We start from the raw sequence: 13,328 nt of genomic DNA, 5'->3' as shown, positions 1-13,328 counted from the left end.
CCCATTCCAGCTCCTCTGCCTTCTCCGCAACCCCGGGCAGTGCAGGGGAATGGGGATGGGGAGTTCAGCCCATGGCGGCTCCCCTGTGCCACCCCGTCCCCCTGGCGCTGCTGCCTGCCCTGCTGTGGGGCCTCCATGGGCGGCCGCCCTGCCCTGCCCCGTGACCCTGCTCCAGCCTGGGCCCTGCGCGGGCCGCAGCTCCTGCAGGGCACGTCCTGTGGCTGTGACCCCCCCGGGGCTGCGGGGTGACCCTGCTCACCCTGGGCTGTTCACACTGTTGCGTCTCACAATTTTTTAAAAGTTATAAAGCGTGTTGCCCGTCCTGAGCTGCCCTTCCCGTGAGGCAGCCAGGTGCGGCTGCGGGCCCCGCCATGCCCTGCGGTGGCACCTCAGAGCCGCTGGAGCCGGGGCAGCCCCTGCCGCTCCTCACAGAGCCCCCGCTGGCACCTGGGCACGCACACCTGACACAACAGGTAAACAGAGTCCTAAATGTACAAGTTTGACACATTTTACAAGCATGTACCTGAAGTACATTAAACAGATTTTAGGGAGATGTGGCTATCTAGGTACTCTGAGGTAACAGAACTTGGCCTACACATTTCCGATGCGCTTTGGATGTTCTGCTGGAATAACACTTACCTAATGTCTGTTCTTACAACTTAGAAGCAATTAAAATACGTCCTTCAAGACTTGAACCTTACCAACCTGAATAATGGGAAAGATTTTTATCAGTTTAAAATATTTGGTCATAAATGCTTAGAAAATGACGCCAAGCAACATGATCTGCCTCTGATTTTGGCCCAGCCAACCCTGTCCCGATTTCTCCGTTGTTGTGTCACCATCCACGTCTGATTGATGGTGCCTCAGCACTTCAAAGTCTGAGATTAATGAGCAAGTGCCCATGTTTTGGTCACCTGATTCTGAAAGAAGGAGTGGGATTTGAATTGTAGAGGTTAAAAAAAGAAAATATTTTTCTTGTCTTGTGATGGCTGAAAGGTCATTCTTGAACACAAGCAGTTTAAATAATTTATCGTGAACTACTGAGTCATAACAGAGTTACTGATCTGTCTTTTACTACGGTGACATTCTATTTTTTCAACTCTGTATTTTTTTATTCTGCAGCAGGATTAAATTGCTCTCAATCTGCAGTAACCAGAAATGTTTAAGCACGCTCCAACTGATAATGATGCATCAGATCTGTACCTTTTATAGTCTGACTAACAGAGAAGTGCCTTGATGAGACTACATGCTAAAAAGAAGTGTTTTGCTTGGGAACAGCAAGCCTTTGTCAGCTTTGAGCGCATAATTTATTTTGTAAGTAGCCTGTGTATACTCACTTTGCAACAGGAGATGATTTGGGACTCTAGCGCTGATCTGCTTTTTGCATTTCTACATTGGCGCTGAGAGTCTTCCTACCTTGTTAAACCTGTCATCTTTATTTTGTGTGCTTCATTGTTCTGTGCAGTCTAGGAGGCTTGATATATCCCTTATTATCTCTTTAGCAACTCTGAAAAGTTTCCTAGAAGTTAAAATAATTACAGCTGCTAGCATTTCAGAAATTTCATTTTGTCTCCAAGGCAAATATCAAATATCAAACCATTTTTGTTTTCCCCTCCTAACTTCAAATATTTATATGTACTGAAGATGTTCCGGATCATATTCCCTGAGAGAATATGAAGTTTGGCCCCTTGAAAAGTGTATCTATCAAAATGTCTTTCCGGTTGCTGATTGCTACTTTGATCGCAAAACTTTCCTTCACCGTACCTGCAAATGCTTCTAGTTGCTGTGTAAAACAGTCACAACACCTTTCCTCAAGAAAGTCTTCACAATCCTCTTCACTATGCTTCTTTTTCCTTGTCTTTTCTTTTGACCCTGAACAATAATTACAGACAGGAGCTAAGGCCTCTGCAGGGATATGGGTGTCATTATGAGAAAAAGGTCCACTTAGCAGAATTTCTGTAACTCAAGAAATGAGCAGCAGTGTAAAACTGTCATGGAAAATTAAAAGTAGAGGAGAAAAAAACCCAAACACACACATAAAAAAAGAAAAGGAAACACTGGATCCTGTTGTAAAGCTGTTGGGCTCCACGCAGAGCTAGCCTGTGTGTTGGTTTGTGTTTTGGTGACATAGCCTGCCTGAGAACAGCAACTCTTGTGGGTCCCTCTGCTTGGGCAAGGAGCCCACTGGCTGCCACAGATTTCCCCACTTCCAGCTCTACAGCCCAACCACCCCTTTGAGCCCACTGGAGTCTCTTGTCATGCGGTTCCCCTCACCTGTCCTGCACATTGTCCTGCCCAGGCTGAGCCAGGGCACCCTTAGGAGGCGGTTCCCTCAGCACAGAAAGAGGTGGAAGCTAAAAACAAGCAAGGTAAAAGCATAGGGGAAATCATAACACAGAAAATGACCTATAGAAAAAATCTGGCTTTAAAAGAGACAAGCTGCTGTTACAGGGAGCGTATACTCAATCTATACTTATGCTGGGCATTAGCAGGCACTGGAAGATGAAGGTGGTGTATACATGTTGTTGTTGTATTACATTAAGAAAGACAACTTCATTTCTATATACCGCATTGTTAGATCTGCTATTGCTATTGCATCTGTTTCAAAATTTGAGAAGAATGATATTAAGTTTACAAAGGTCTTGAAAGGATTGATTGTTTCAGAAGAGTTCCCCATTATGTGAAATCAAAATGTTACAAAAATCAAATTGTTATGTTAACAAATAATAGGCCTAGAACTTGAATTTCAGTCTTGACTAGGCCAGTTTCATGTAGAGAAGGCTCCATGTGAACACACTTTTCTGCTTGTATATGTTTTTCTCACAAACAGTTAGACATTACATCAAATGCTGTTTGAAATAATCTATCACTTTGGAAAATTGTGAACCAGTCATCCTTGTTGGACATTCTCTGAAACCATTATGAAACTTGGATGAAATCATACTCTTTTAGAAATATTCAACAGTAGAAAACTCCACAAATTGTGTCTTGTTTTTTCAAATGTGCTTAGTGGTTGGCTGTAGTGCAAGCATGACCATCAGCCATTAACAGGATTTTGATTTTGCTTGCACTACAAGGATCATCTGACTTGATGGAGTGGTGTGTGGTTTGCATGGATTTACATGATAGGAAATCAGATAAAATGCAGTGTGAGTAGATTGTGCCAGACCAACTTGATCCCTTCTTTTAGACAAGATAAATGATTTTCTTGACAAGGGTAATTCTGCAGATTTGATCTATTTGGAGCTCAGTAAAGCTTTTGGCACAGTGACACATGGGGAATTGTTAGTTAAGCTGAAGAGGATGAGGATTAGTACAAGAATGTCAATACAGTAAGGCACGGGCCAAAAGGGAGACAATGAGATGTGTTGTGCTGACAAACCATTGGGCCAGATGCATGCTGCTGGTGAAATTCCTCAGGGAGCAGCAGTTGCTCAGCCTTGGCCAAAGGGAGGGGGATCTGCCAGCTGAGGCTATTGGTGAGACGATCTTCAGAGGTACTGCCCATACTGACTGACAAGTATCTGGTATCAGAAGAAAAAAAATGGAGTAACCATAAGGTCACAATAAGGCATAAAGTGAGAAATACAGTGAGGCAAAATAGGATAATACACGTAGGAGCTAAATACAGGAATTTCTGCCATGAGCTGGGAGTTATCACCTGGAAACAAAAGCAGCAAAAGAAATACTTGTCCATACTGTTTGGCCAGAGGGTAACTACGAGCCAGCAATGTGATGGTGTGGTGGAACAGCTTACAGTCCAGAGCACTCACCACTTCTGAGCTCTTTCTAACTGGTCGTATTCAGCACATTGTGTAAAATATAGATTTCACCCATATTAAAAGAAACAACTCAAAAAATAAAGATGATGCACAAATGCAGCTTGGATAAGCAGAAGAGAAGAGATGAGGACCCATGTTAAAAAACAGGAGTAGAAAGGCACAGGTTTAGCCTAGCAAAACTTGGGGGGGGAGACATATCATAAAGATCTTAAATCAGGAGAACGGTGAGCTAGCTCACGACGAGGTCACACAAGACAAATGGGTATAAAGCATTCAGAAAAAAAAAATGGCTTAAAAATAGAAGTTCCTAACTATTACAGACATGTTCTGCTGTTCCAGAGGAGCAAAAATGGAAAGAGCAAAATATAAAAAATTATCTTAATCATCTGAACTTCTGAATGAAACTATGTGATTCCTGATTCCATGTGATAAATGACGACAAGGCTGAGGAAGTGGTGTTGCCCAAGAAGGTCCTGCAAGGATAACTTCAACTCAACATAGATAACTGAGTTGATTTCTTAATGAGCTTGTTTGGATCTTACCTGCAAATACACAACCACAGAGCATCCAGAGGATGACTGCACAGATTCTGGGAATAGCAGTGGCATTCACACAGGTATGAAAATCACAGGAGGCAAGGGATGCAGTCTCAGCATCAACAAGGATGAGGTTGCAGGCTCAGTGGTCCTCAACAAAAAGTGTGTGTTGTGCATCAGTTTGTCCAGTCTTCCAACTGCATGTTGCTCAATTCAGTGTCCCCACCTTTCTCACAGTGCTGTCCTCTGTGAGGGCTGGCATGTTCCTGGTGACTTGGTCTTGATCCTCCATGGCATCCTACTCAGCAGTTAAGTTTTATGCCATTCATTGAGAGGAGAAACAAATCAAGACATCGAGAGATGTGCAACTTCTGATGCCAGATTTGATTCCTATTCCCTTAGATACCTCATGAGAGATAATCAAGTAATTTTCCTACTTAAAAAATCAAATAAAACAAGTCTTCTTATTAATCTTCACCTCTGTCCCTTCTTCAGAATATATTGTAAAGACCCTAGAGGCTTATACATAGGAGCTGCACTATGCAGGTTTGAACCTCTGGTCTCTGCTCAGCTATCTTGTTAAATTCAATGCATATTTTACATAAAGGGTATTATTTAGCAGTGTCACTGCAAAATTTATTCTCCTACATCGGGCTTCCCTAAACAGTTCCTTGGCTGCCCTGAAACTTAACTTCTTTATATAAGGCTTTATCCAATATGTGTTTTCTAGGATCAATGATTTTAATGTGTATACACTTGCGTTAAAGGCTCATTTTGCATGACTCAAGGTTAAATGTATTTATGGTACACAATTGTACTAGGCAACTGGCCCCTGATTTATAAAGTATTGATACATGTCTTAAATTAAGGGAAATTCAAAGCCAAGCAGATCTTAAGCTTGCTTTGGATCTTTAAAAAAAAAAAAAAAAAAAAAAAAAAAAGTTTTCTGAAATACATTCTGCATAAATGCAGTTACGGTAGATACAAAGCTATACATTTTGACCCTGGTCTAATCATGCTGTGATTTACCATTTGGGAATTCCTCCACCCCCCACCCCTGATATGAATGGTCTGTGGGTTAGTATATTATCCACTTCAGCCAGAGATCACCATGGCCGTATTTTGTGTGCTCGCAACTGGGAAGCCCTTAAGAACTGTAACAGCTAATACGAGAGACAAAGGGGAAAATTCAGTCAAATTATCTAGGATTTTTTTTTTTTCATATTTTTTTAGTTACAGCTTCAATGGCATAAAAAGAAATGCACTACTACTACTACTATAATCTTAAAAACCAAGCGTGCGTCCTGTGACCTCATCCCTGACACGCAGGGGTGCTGAGCCGCTGAGCCTGTGGCAGCTGGGGTGCAGGAACTCCAAGGACAACCACACCCTGAAGGGTCACCGGAGACAGCTCAGTCACGGGGGCTCTCAGCTGCTCTGAAACCCCAGCCTAGTGTTACAGGGAGCAGCTCTTTCTGACGCTATTTTTAGATGCAAGGTAAAAGGAAGAGCATAGATGGGCAGTAAAGCAAACATATGCAGAGCTCCAGAACAGAGGAATCTTTGCACACCAAAAACTCTTGATCTTTTCACATATAATGATTTTTTTTTCTTTTTCATCCCACAGGTATTTTTAGTGTTATGAATTACTTATTAGATTAATTGAAACCCTGTAGATTTGTAATTTTTATTTTTAAGCACTGAAAATATAGTACTCCAAATTTTATGTTTTCTTTCACAGGCTCTGCTCATGACTGCTTGTCACTAAAGAACCTGAGGCATCTTCTGTGAAAATCCTGGCATCAGAGTGTAGGACGCAGCACCCTGTGTGAGTGGCTGTGGTACCTGGCTGGCACCAGTGGTGTGGAGCGTGAAGAACTGCCACCCAGGGCTGGCCGTGTTTCGGTAGCAGGACCTCCAACAAGCAGGTAATCCTTCTTTACTGAATGCATACGGTGCGAGATGGACCCCAAGTTTTTACAATTTCTTTCTGAAGGCAGTAGATAATTGAAATAATATTACTTTATGAAATTAATAGAGAATCAGAGCCTTCCAAAGTGTAGACTGTTGTTTTGTTCATATTTTCCGGAGCACCAGCCTGTGAACTTTTCTCTTACATGTAACCAAGAAATACACTCACAGGCAAACAGAACACACCCTGCTCCCTCACACCACAGCAACTTTACAGCAAGTAACACGGACTGCAAAAGCAAGTGCTAAATTTGAACTTTCTCTGTGTTGAATGACTTCAACTTAAATTTATTTGTCTTTTGTAACTGAAAAAACATGGAAGTAAGAAACATGGAAGTGTGGGGCACCTCGGTTTACTGGAATAATTTGTCTCATACATTTATAGGTTCTTTTAAAAGGCAAAACTTTTCCTACATTCTTCTGGTTCAACCTGTTTTAATTGTGCATAAGCATGCATTAATACATTACTTGGCTTTCTGTCAGTTCATAGCATAGCCTGATGAGCTGATCGTGGAGAATATTTTAAGCAGGTCTTTTGAAAGATTGCTAGTAATGAATCAATACCAAATTAACATATATTACGGAGCTATATGATGATACGTGACTTGGTTGATGCTATATGCCCCATGAAGAGGCACATTCAATATACAACGAAAAATTATTTACTTTCCACAAATAGGACCGCAATCTGCAAGTAATAGCTGCTCATACGTCTCAATTAAGAGCAATAAAAATAAACACACACACACACCCCAAACCAAAAAAAAAAAAAAAAGAAAAAAGAAAAGAGAGAGAGAAGCAGCCGTGGCAGGCTAATGGAAGCCTTCCCCGCGTAACCTCGTTTTCCGTGAGTCCTTCCTACTCGGCGGGCAGTTTGCGAGGGCAGGGGGTGTTTACTGCAAACCGCTGCTGCGACCCCGCTGCCCCACCGAGGCCAGGGCCGCCGCCCGCCCGCGCCCCGCCGCCCCCCGCAGCAGGCCCCCGGGGCAGGGGCGCGCCGGACCGCCCGGCATCGCGCCTCCGAGGTGCCGCCGCCGCCCGCTGCCGCCACGCTCCCCGCGGGGCCGCCCCGGGGCACCCGCTCAGGCCGGGGGCGGGGGGCGGGGGGGGCGGGGCCGGGCCCCGTGAGGTCAGCGGCCGGCGGGCCAATGAGCGGCGCGGCGCGGCGGGCGGCGGCGGCCGGGTGCCCCTCGTGCGGCGACTGCATGGGGAGGGCGGCGGCGGGCGCGGGGCGAGGGGTGCGGGTGCGCCCCCGCCCGCCCAGGGGGCGAGACTGAAGGAGGCGGCGCCGCTGCCCGGGCACAGGTGTGGCGGCGGCGGTGCGGGCGGGTGCGGAGCGCCCTCCTCCCGGCGGCGCCCGGCGGGGGATGTGCCGGCCGCCGGGGGCGCGCCGCCCGTGGGAAGCGCGCTCCTAACGCCACCTGGGCGCCGCGGGGAGCGCTCGGCGCGGAGCGGAGCGGAGCGGGCGGCGCGTGGTCGCCGGGCAGCGGGCAGGTAGGAAGGGGAAGCGCCGGGTCCTTGGGGCTTTTGTTTGGCTTTGCTCGCTTGTGCGTGGGGTGCCGGCGGCGGGGAGCGACGTGCGGGACCGCCCGGTCCGGCAGCGCAGCGGGGATCCCCGCGGGGAAAGTTGCGGGGACGGTCTCTGCGGTGGGGCGGCTTGAGGAGCCGCGGGGCCCCCCGCCTGCCGCTCCCCGTCCGCCCGGGGCGGGGGGCTGCGCTTGGGGCGGCGGCCGCCGGGGGGCTCCGCGGACCGCGGCGGGGCCGTCCCTCTCTCCGCGGGACTCGGAGGAGCGGCCGCTGCCGGCGGCTGCTGCGCCCCTGGAGCGGCGAGGGACCGGCCGCCCCGCCGTGCGCGCCCGGGGGCTCGCCCCTCTGTGGGGCCGGTGGGAGCGGGCACCGCGCAGCACGGCGCGCCCCGGGAGACCCGGAGCGCGGCTCGACGTGCCGCCGGCTGCCGGGCTTGTCCCGCCGGGCGGTGCGGGAGGGCGCAGCAGTGCGCGGTGCTCTCCCCCGCCCCGGCCGGCCGCTGCCCCCGCATCGTCCCCGGGCACCGGCGCGGTGTCTCCTCCGTTCGGGATCAAGCGAGGTTCCTCGGGGCGGTGTGCCGGGGTGCGGACTGTCGTGCAGCTGGAGTTTGGGAAGGAGTCCGCGGGCTGGCGCACCCACCGGGCTGTCTGAAGCAGCAGAGCCCAAGAATTTACTTAAAACCAGAGCGAGCCGTGTGCCCTTCGCTGTGTTGGAAAGTCTCGGGGCAGCGGGACCTAGATGGGCTCAGGCGTGCAGGGCGATGGATCAGCTGCTGTGGGTTTTCTTACTGATTAACAGGCTTTTGATTGTCTGGGATTACTTTATGGAAAAATGCAAAACCCAGCAAATATCTGCGCTGACCATATATAGAAGCAGCCACAGACAGAAGAACTGTAACATTGCTGACACACGTCGAGAAACTTAAAAAAAAAAAATGCAAACAAAAGCTGGGATATGTCCTGAGGATGTTTTTGCCCAAGCGATATATTTTTCCTGTGCTTATACCCTACATTGACTGAAATGTTTATACTTTTTTTTTATTTGCATACCTATACACCTCAAAGTTGGTGAATGACGTATTGATTTTATTTCATCTGCTTCTGTATATTTAATCTGTCAGTGTTTTTTGCTTGCTTGTGTTGGACCAGGACTGTAGTAGGTTAACAGTGCGTTTTCCAGAATGGAAGCCTGGTTCGGTGGCTTTCAGAAATGTGTGTCAGCATGGAAGCAAGCCGGTCGCTCTTACAGCAGCAGTTCTTCATGGCATGGAAGAAGCGTTGCAGGGTTTTCTGATGTTTTGTGGCCTAAAAAGTTTTCATGTTTTATGTGCTTTTAAAAATGTTAATTTCCCTTTATTTTTTAATAGATCTGGTTTTTTACCGGGAGCTTTTACATTTATCTTACTGCCCCGTAGAGCAGTATGACGATTAGATTTGCCAGTGCTGAATCTCATTCAAAGTACCATGTTTTTGCTTTGGTGCCATGTGCGTGTTAACAGGGTAACTTCAGCTTTAGGGAACAAGACTTGAACTGAAACACTGAAAACCATTCTCTTGGACTCTTTTGGATGTAGCAGTTTTGCTAGATTTTAATAGCAAGCAGTGAAATCCTCCAGGGATAATCTAGTATGAAATTCACCTGACTTGCTGCCAGCTATATCAAAACAGGTTGCAAGTTTTCTTTTTTTGTTCTATGAGCTGCACTTTGCCGCCAAATCCAGAAATTGAGTTTGGTATCTTTTTGAATGAAATGTGAAAGGAAATAGAACCTCATTTATTACAGAAACTGTTGTGAGGTGCAGATTCAAGTCCTTCTGAAGAAGATGAATAGTAACTTTCTGGAGGGAGCCGAATGCATACTTTATATTGTACATCTGTGTATCGTCAAGTACAATCCATTTTTATTTCTATTACTGAAAGAAATTTAAATTTAATCTTGTAGTAATATAGTCTACATCAAACATCTTACCAGTATCTTTCAGAGCAGCAGTCTCGGAAGTTTTCATGGTGAAAGCCAACCGTGACCTTATGAAACTTCACAAGCATAGTGCTCAATGGTGTCTTAACTGAAAGTTCTGAGTGTTACTGTTAGGGATTACAATGTCTTGGTTAATTTGTAAGCTGGTCTAAAGAATTGTCACACTTAGGGCACTCTTCATTCTAAAGCTAAAGTTGCTGCTTTCAAACTATTCAGCCTTCCTTTCTTGCATTAGTATTTGGATTTTAGTCTTAGTGCTATGAATGTTTTCAGGGTCCTCAAATGTTAAAGAAAAATCTTGTGATGACTAAGGTGGAAATCTTTCCTACATAAATACTGCAACATTATAGTTCTTGTTTTCATACCTTCCCTCCTCCCTCAGTCTTGATTTTAGCACACAGAAAGCCTAAATGCGTACTTTGTCCTGGCATTTACTGTGCTTATGCAGTGTTATGTGACTCGAAAAGGAAGGGGAAGGAGTGCAGAAGGTGCTTGACACTAGAAGAAAGTTTGAAGTGATCTGGATGACCTTAATTAATTTTCCCCACTATCATATTATGGCTGGTTTGCCATTAAGGAGAAGTATACTCTGAGGATGAGATAAAGCATCTACAAGATATTTGAAGGCAGTGGAAGCGCTGCTCAGTGTGTGTACATGCATGGTTGTTGAGTTTAGTACGTAAGATGATAGAACAGTTTACTAATATTATTAGTGTCCTTTACTGTAGTGGCAACTTTTCATTTAGTGAAGACGTATAATTAGGCTTTAAAATAAGGAGCAATATGGACAAGAATATGTGGGAGAGGATATGCAATACCATTTCTATCATATTTAAGTACCTTAGTTTGTGCATATGTAACAGATGTTTAAATGGATCTGTAAGCTTGGAATGAAAATGGAAAAGTCTGTGTAACACTAAAAGCAGTCTGTTTTGCAAATTCATTCAACAGTGTTGCTGCATCCCCCGTGACTTCATTCTGTGCCTTTCTTCAATAGAAAAACATCAGTTTTGCTAGACTGCACGGCTGCTGCAATGTGTGAAACTGTCGCTTAGAGATGCTGGGAGTGTGTGTATGAACTACACCTCTAAACCCATGAACTGTGCCTTTCAGTCCGTCTGACAAAGCGTTCTAGAATATACATAGGGGTATGTTTCTGATGGTGTTGGGGTGCAGAACAGAAGAAATTAATCTAGTGTAAGCCTGACATGCTATATTTAGTTTGGGACTTCATGCTCAGGAGTTGTTTGTCTTGTTTTTGTTTTAAGAGAGGACAAGAGCGTGCTGCGACACTTTCTACTCCTTGTACCTTGGTTGTGTGCCATCGGAACACAGTCTTCTGTGTGCAAGCCTGGCTAAGAGATTCAGTGAGGGCAAGGAAAAGCCATTATCCTGAATGTAAATTATTGAAATTACTGCGTGTAAAATAGAAGAGCATGGAAGATTAACCCTCTTGCCTATTCAGAGTATGTGGCTTCATGGTGGAGGCATCAATTAGTGTAAAGGAAGGTAGGCTTAAGTGAATTTTCTCATGAAAAGTTTGCAAACTGAAGGCAAGGTCTTTTCTATGGTTGGGAAAGTTTTGGAAAAACAAACCTGAAAGATTTAATTTGTATTATGAATGATAAATACTCAGTTGCTCAAATAAGAGCTAGAGGCAGTTTGATACTTCTGTAAATTAATCTTGATTAAGATGGTTACAGAGAAATATTTAATAATACAGCTAGAGTATGGATTGTGGGAAAATGCTTTCCTGGCTATGATTCGAAAATGCAGTCAATGTTATTACTCCAACTTTAGAATGAAAGCAGAGAAACAGAGGAGGAAAGGTAAACAAAACCCTCACTGTTTAATTTAGAAAACTTCCCTGCAAGCAAATTCAGGTTTCTGTTCATTTAGCTGGATGTAATACAGCAGTGTAGTCACAGTATCACAGAGCTCTCTGCAGACCAACCATCTGATAATTTGTCCCCTCTCTGTTCTGAGTGTTACGTCTCGTATTGATCTCCAGGAGTTTGGGGCTGCTCTGCAAGTTTGTATCAAGCTCTTGTCAGGGTAGTGAAAGTGATTGGTGGGACGGGCACAGGGATTCAGGATTATTACATTCAACAGTTGATGGCATTGTGCTCTATAATGAGTATTTCTGATAGATTTTTTTTTTTTTTGTTTCTCCCTCTGAATGAGATGGCAGTGTGATGACGTGTAAGGATAATCTCTCAGTGTGTGTAGATGATAATCTGTCCTTCTGCATTCTCAGTATATCCCCATGGAACAAGGTTAACCGTGACATGCAAAAGCTTATAATACAGAAAGTCAGACGTTTCCCTCTTACATTTAAGTTCATAGAGGACTGAGAGCTTGAGGGGGGATGGGATTAACATAGAAATGCTTGGAGTTTTTAGGGCAAGTCTCTGATGTGCCTCACTTGTGTTAAAGAAAATGATGTAATCTCAATGCCTGTGGTTGGCTGGGGTGTCTTGTGTGACGTTGCTTGCCTGCTTAGCTCTGTGTTCATGTGTACCGTTAACAGTTCTGTCCATTACTACCTTATCTGAACAACATCAGGTGTACTAGAGCCCAAGGGCTTTTCATGGGCCTTAGAGTTTCATGTGAGATGTAAAGGGACCACTTTCCAGGTCAAGTCTATAGTGTAGTGACAACATGCATTGTCCTGCAGCCACATCATTCCTGCCTCTCCTTCTCTTAAGTAGGAAAAAGCCCCTCCAGCATCTAGGTTTCATGGGTTTTGATAAATCTTTCCAACATTCCTGCACGAGGGTCTGACGTATTATCTGTAGCATCTAACGGAAATAACCCTGACAGTTTTGAAGGGGAAAAAATGCTATGTATCATCCACAAGGATTTATAAAATAGCTCTGAGGGGCAAACTGCCACTAGCCTACAACTCCATCACTTCATTATGAAATAAGTAAATTTATTGCCTTCAGTAATTGCTCAGGTTTCAAATAGCAGAAAATACATTATTAAGGCTGTCAAAGCATACTTTTAAAAAATCTTACTAAGTACCTAGTGAAGAAGGAAAGCATTTCCGTTTCTTCAGCCTTGCATTATAAACAGTTATGTGGAGCAATGCTATCCTTGATAGGATTGAAATAGTAAGTCAAGACCATTCTTTCTAAAACCTTAAATGTTTTGTAGAAGGTACTGGGCTGCAACAAACCCAAATAATTTGGTGAGATAATAGCAGTCCTAGTGGTAGAATATTAATTACTACTTTGGGTTTCATATGACCTGGAAAACACATACTGGCTTCATGGCTGTTACTCAGGAATGAGAGCAAGCAGGTCATTATCTTGAAGCGACGTACTTGCATTCACTAAAAATGCAAAAGAAAGGTCTGCAAAACCCTGAAATAAGTGTCAAGTCTATAGGGAAAAATTAAATTCCCCTTCCTTAGACTAACGTAGGGGAGCTTGTCCCACAGGGTGCTGTTATGTATGAAAGGAGACACAGCCCTGTGCTCGCGTAGGACTTCCTGAAACACAACGGAGGCTGGGTCTGTCTCGGGATATTA

The 13,328-nt window shown here is 44.9% G+C and overlaps 1 long non-coding RNA gene across 1 annotated transcript in view; it reads left to right on the top strand.

The window, feature by feature from the left end:
- Positions 1 to 7,500: 7,500 nt before the first annotated feature.
- Positions 7,501 to 13,328, top strand: part of LOC119150530 — a 155,079-nt gene continuing 149,251 nt past the window's right edge. The window contains exon 1 of the long non-coding RNA XR_005105103.1: positions 7,501 to 7,783. This is a non-coding gene — a long non-coding RNA (uncharacterized LOC119150530). The remainder of the gene's footprint in view (positions 7,784 to 13,328) is intronic.

Source organism: Falco rusticolus, chromosome 6 (genome assembly GCF_015220075.1).
Source record: "Falco rusticolus isolate bFalRus1 chromosome 6, bFalRus1.pri, whole genome shotgun sequence".
NCBI classification, from domain to species: domain Eukaryota; kingdom Metazoa; phylum Chordata; class Aves; order Falconiformes; family Falconidae; genus Falco; species Falco rusticolus.
This window is presented reverse-complemented; position numbering and strand designations above follow the sequence as displayed.